The following is a 5,928-nucleotide window of genomic DNA, read 5'->3' as shown; positions in this document are numbered from 1 at the left end:
GTTGCATGATTTTGGTTTGTGAGGGTTATTCGGTGTTCCGTGTGATTGTGCGTTGCGTGCGGAATTGCGACCGTTGATTGGTCAGTGGGCGTTCAGACGGCACGCGAGACCGTTTGGGGTTAGTGTCCTTGGACAACGTGACTGACTCCACATACGCACACATGCATTAGGCGGGAGTTTGCGGCGGATTGTTTTGCGCATCCTGTTTGATCGGTTTGTCGCGTATTATGTTTGTTTGTTGTGTGTGTGTTTTTTTTCCTGGAATATTTGAAGTTGTTATTTCTTTCCTCAGTTGGTCTGGCGAACTTTTGTCTCAAAAGCTAAACTTCTTCCACCACTTAAACTGCAATTTTTCTGGTAATCTCTCGAGGCGATCACTTCGAAATCGGTCTGTAACCTCACCGAGATTGTTGCATTTTTCTTTTTCTTTTTTATAATTGGGAATAAATTGTATGTGTTTTGTTTATGTAACTTCTATTGATTCTCGGTATCAATTGCCCGTAGGCTTTGTATATTATTAAATCATTTACGTCACATCTTCGCCTCTTCACTGTCTCCCAATTCTTTAATTGGCTCCTCCCTATTGTCCGGGTGATTTGCTTCAATGGCGGCCCCATTTTGGGCGTAAGCTGTTACCCGTTTGCTTGTTTACCTGTACATGACTTGATTCAAACCCAACTTCTTTGACTTAGTTTCGAACGACCCGCACAATATAGCCAGAGCCTGGATATTCTTCTGTTCATTTACACGATACACCAATGGGTTAAAAGACAAACAGCCCTAGAAGTTTACACAGAGTTGGATATTGAACGTGATGATTCTGAAAGAGCGCTCAGAGGATGTATGTAACCGGTGACAAAACCCGAACATCATCCGGCCGAAATTTTTTTGTTCAGCTAATTTGTGGTTCTTCACATCAATCAGTTTAACGCACTGTATGACGACCTTATTGCTGAATGCAAAATGATGTATGCCGTCACAGAATGGTCACTCCCCCATTTTATGATGGCATCACCACCCTATCTGGGAAAATTGCATTCATTCTAGCATCCCTCAGATTCCCTGACATTTTTTGGAAAACAAATAAAGTACGATAATGATACAAGAGTAGTTCTTTTTTCATGAATCCAGTCCCTCTCGGAATCGGGCAACAAATCAAAACGGTTCAATTAATCCGTTTTGACTGCTCCCTTGCGCACATCATCTTGTTAATGTAAGAGGTTTTTCTGCAGTTTTTCGAACTCCATCATGCCTCGCTGGGTGCCCGAAATTTCCCACTTCTGGGTCTTTGTGGGCCAAGTAAACTGCGAGATTTGATGAAATCTCTAGGGCGATTACTGTCTGGACATGTTTACCTCTGCTATAGGACAAACTATTCTGACTCCAGCAACCTCACACAAGCACAGACACGCGGATTTCCAATACCGTGATGAAGTGACAAACTTCTCTGTTGCTAATGGCGATGAATGGACAAGATAGCCCTATATAGTGCTCTCCATAATCTCGGCACTTCATTGATCGATGCAGTCAGCCACATCTCAGTTGTGCACAGGCATAACTCACCGTTATAATCAATATTGCATCCACTGAGAGATGTGAAAGCCGGAAGATCGATTTAAAGCGTCCGTATTTTGGACCTATCAAGTGCATAATTTGGAGTGAAAGTCAACCTGAGTCGATGCAGTTTGAGCGTATAATCCCGCCTATTCGGCAGGCATGCACACTGTCTTTCCTACACCAATGAAACTTAGGAGCTTAAAAAATCCTAAAAGATTGTGTGCATCTCGCTTGCTCAGCGGATATACATTTTCGTAATCTTCGTGTATGCACGACCATAGCTCTGAAGGCGGCCGAAGTTAGGTGCATTGGAATTCTTTGAAATGATTGACTGACGTATTCAATCAGATATGCCTGTTGTGTACCTTTCACTGCCTTCATCGTCTCTCTCATGGCCTCAAAAACGTAAGACGTCGAATAAATGAATGTTTTCTGGCCGAAATCTTTACCGTACGAGAAAGTTTTATGCACTGTAAGGTTCGTGAAACGACTGTGGTTCACAAAACTTAAGAAGAAGCACCTGTCCTACCACTTTGAGGGGGGTGGGAAAGCCGGATGATTTTGCTGGATCGGTGCGCGGGCAAAACAATTTCCTGTCCAGCTGTACTTGACTTGAAGGTTTCATGAATTCGGATGTTTTGTAGCTTTACAGCTTGCAGACTTATGTACAGCGGCTTGCATACATTACTTGATAAGAAACCCTCTGTAAACAATAGACAAGAATACTCTTGTCGTAGATACCTGACTAATTGTTCGGTCAAACGATATTTACTACACCGAGAAATATGACGATGGAACATCGACAGCTACTGAACTTTCAAACATATCATGATTGGGAGACACAGTGGGGAAACATGAAAGTGATATCCTTTGCAGAATACTACCTCTACGGTATGAACATCGTTCACTGTCTACCACTTCTTCTACGTGAAACGGTTAACCTCATCTGTGATTACACCTTAATGTATCGCTTATCGAAGTCAAGCAACTGATCTCGTCACGGAGAGTACTATGTTCAACTTTCAAGACGTGTTGTAATGGTAGTTCTGTTGGACCTCCAAGTATATGAGACTTTCTAAGAGAAAGGAGATTATAATCTGTGGTACATGCCTAATGGGACACAGAGTAATAGAAATCCCAGATATCACTTGAAATTACACTATAGTATCCAGTCCCCAGGACACCAGATGGGCGGATGACACTCCAAATTTGTGATATAAGTGTACTGTGCGAGGAGAAAGCGTACAGTAGCCCGAATTAGAGGAATCCGTCGAAAATTTGATATGGGCACTTCGGGTTTTTTGCAAGAATGTTCTTTTACACGCTGATGTTATTCGGGTGGGTTGCACGTAACTTCTAGTGAAGGTTAGTTGTGGGCGTACGTAGCCAGTACAACCGATGGCTTAGAAAGACGGATTTCCGCTTACAACTGTCTGGTAAGCGATCAGTCGAGAGTGTTGGCCAGTTTCTATTTCAACTGGAAGAAGGCAGTCGCTTAAAATTCTAACGTAGTATATATACTACTTTGGGAAAACGTGACTCCTTACCGGTCACGTCCCACCACCACGTATTTTCGAAAATCCACAATAATCGATGTCTTCTTTAGATGGCTTTTCACTCCTACCTCGAGGAGAGTCTATTAGTTCACAGGTGATGATAGCCATAATACAAATCAGAAGGTGAATGTGCACTAATAAAAGTTTTTACTAAGGTTAACAATGGTAGGTTGCAACACGTATAAAAATAAATGTAATGCGAAATAGGAGCAAGTCAAAAAGGGAACTTATCGTCTTTGAGGTTACCTTGGTGAAAGTCCGGACGGCTAGAACGTGCTTTCTCCGTAGCTTGGTTGCTACACGTAGTCTATAATTGTCCGTGGACTCTGAGTGTTTAGCTGATCCTTGCTCCCTGCGCGCGCGCGAGTCTGTGTGCTGACTGGGTTCGGTTTCCCTATATGTAGGTCCGTTTGCGCGTACGTGGGCGCGTCAGCACGTGAGTGGTTGGTACGCTCACTAGACGGTGCAGACAATCGACTTCTGATGAGTCACCTTAATGTGAGGTGGTTGTGAGCATGAGAAAGAGACAAGTCTCGTGACCCAGTGAACGACTGTGGGCTGAACAGTCAAGTATGTGGGTGAATGGGTCGCTACAAGTCACGCCAAAGACTCGAGTTAAGTGTCCATAGTCCAACTTTTTCCCACAAAATTCGAACGACCCCAAACTTCCTCGCATTGGTTTAAAGTCACCAGGAAAAAGTTTTTAGCATAGTTCCTTCAGTTGGTGACAAAATGAGCTGTATCGAGCTTCTCAAAAAGTTCTTACTGTAATTTTGGGTCCCACCATGGCGAATCTTATTGTATCTAGGCCTCACACGAATAGAACCTGGCATACTTTCGAAGTTTGCAAGGTTACTTGAGATCTCAGTTCAGGTGCCTGAGAACGGAAGCTACGCGGTGGGGCTAGAAAAATGTGTGGGTATCATTCGGTATACTGCTGTAAATGGACTGTGGGGTGGGAAAACTAAGCAGATAAGTGGACTATCAAATCACCCATTCTAACCGTAACTTTAAGAAAATAGGCAATACGTCCTGTTATTAGTTAGTATGTCTACGGAAATTCCGTTGAAAATCTTTCTCGTCTGTTAAAATTACTCCTCGGTTCCACGGTATTTGTGGCAACCATTTTGGATGATAAATCTGTTTCATTGCTTTATGAGTGGCTTCATCTGGGCTCTTTCGTGATGTCAGCAATGGGCCCCTAACATATGCTTTTGTGAATGCGGCCTGGTGTGGCACATTCAGTTGAAGAACATCATAAACAAGGAATTCATTTGGGTCTCTCGTGAAAACTCGATCGGTGTGCAAGTGAGTGTATTTCGTTAAATTCGTATAATTTGGGTTCAGGTAGAAAGAAAGGTTGATTGCAACCCAGGAACTACGTCTACCTGATGAGTTCCAAGACCGGCAAAACCGGTCGTCGGCTGCCGAAAAGTTTTCAGCAACCTTATGAATTACGTCTACAGAAAGCTAACCGTTTCCAGGAGTACCATAAACCTCACAAGCCACATTACTAGGAACATTCCATCTCTTTTCTTAGCTAGGTGCAAAAAAAAACAGATTTTATTCAAAAACACGAATCAGTTTTCTGTTTACTATTCAGTTGTTGTTGGCGTGCGGTTACCTGAAGAACGGCCAAGAAACCCATTCCTTCCAATGAACCGGTGTCAAGAAGTAAACGAGTAACCCTGGGAGACTGAGAAAGGGTTTGTAGCCAAAGTTTAAAAACAAAAGACAGGTGTGGTAGACCTCTAAAAGACAACATGCAGAAGGCTTGGGTAACTTTCAAATCAAATACGTTTAGTACTGTGGGGGTTGTAGCACTAAACTCTGGTGTACAGCGAAATAAACTCGTTTGCTTTAACGTATACTTTTTGCTTTATACAGAGTCCAATCGAACAGGTCAAGTTCAAATCACGTGACATAGTCCCCTTCCTCTGAGAAAAATCAGGAAGTTTAGTTATGTAACGCTTCCAACAAATATCGGAATCATGAAGAAGTTAAGAGGCTGCTTGGATCGCGGAGTAATTTTTAAAGCCCCCATCAGTTCTGTTTGTTTGGCGCGCAACCAACCGTTTGTAAGTTTTTGATCGTTACTCATCACAAGCCCAGAAATCTGACTAAGGGTTGTACGCTTTTGTAAATTAGTTTGTTCGAGCCGGATTGTCATCGGTAGTACAGGCTTTTCTGTCTGTTTCAGTCTAATTCAGCTTTGCTAAATTACTTGCTGCACGCTTTAGAGGTTACTTGTACGATTAGATTCTTTCGACGAGTCCAAATCAAGCAGAGCTTGATACATGCGTTCTCTGACGGATTCGGATGACAAATGAAATTGCTGTGTGAGTTGAACAAGAGCATGAAGAACAGGTGTACCCTTCAGATCCGAATCATAATAGTGTTCCAGCCAACATATCACAATACCGTAGGCACTGAAGTTCCCCTTTTGTATATATATATATATATATATACCCGTCAGAATAATGACTCGTCTAAACCACTGGGAAAAGTCAGTGACCGAAATTTTGTGAGACTCATTCTCGCCAATCTGGATCAGGCAGCTAACGCACTGAGTAAATTCCACCGAGAACGTGGACGAATGAGATCTGTCGGAGGGGGTACGTTGTGCGATCACTGATGGACAGTTGGTGTCAAGAACGTTTGATTATCACGGAAAGTAATAAGTAACTTTTACATATCTGTTCATGAAACAACACACGTGCATAATTTCCAGACAGCAACGAACTTAACGACATCGTATGCGACAATTAGAACTCGGGTAGACACTGTATGTGCCAACGGGATTACCGTCCCCCAG

The sequence above is a fragment of the Opisthorchis viverrini genome (assembly GCF_000715545.1).
Source record: "Opisthorchis viverrini unplaced genomic scaffold opera_v5_320, whole genome shotgun sequence".
NCBI lineage: Eukaryota > Metazoa > Platyhelminthes > Trematoda > Opisthorchiida > Opisthorchiidae > Opisthorchis > Opisthorchis viverrini.
This window is presented reverse-complemented; position numbering follows the sequence as displayed.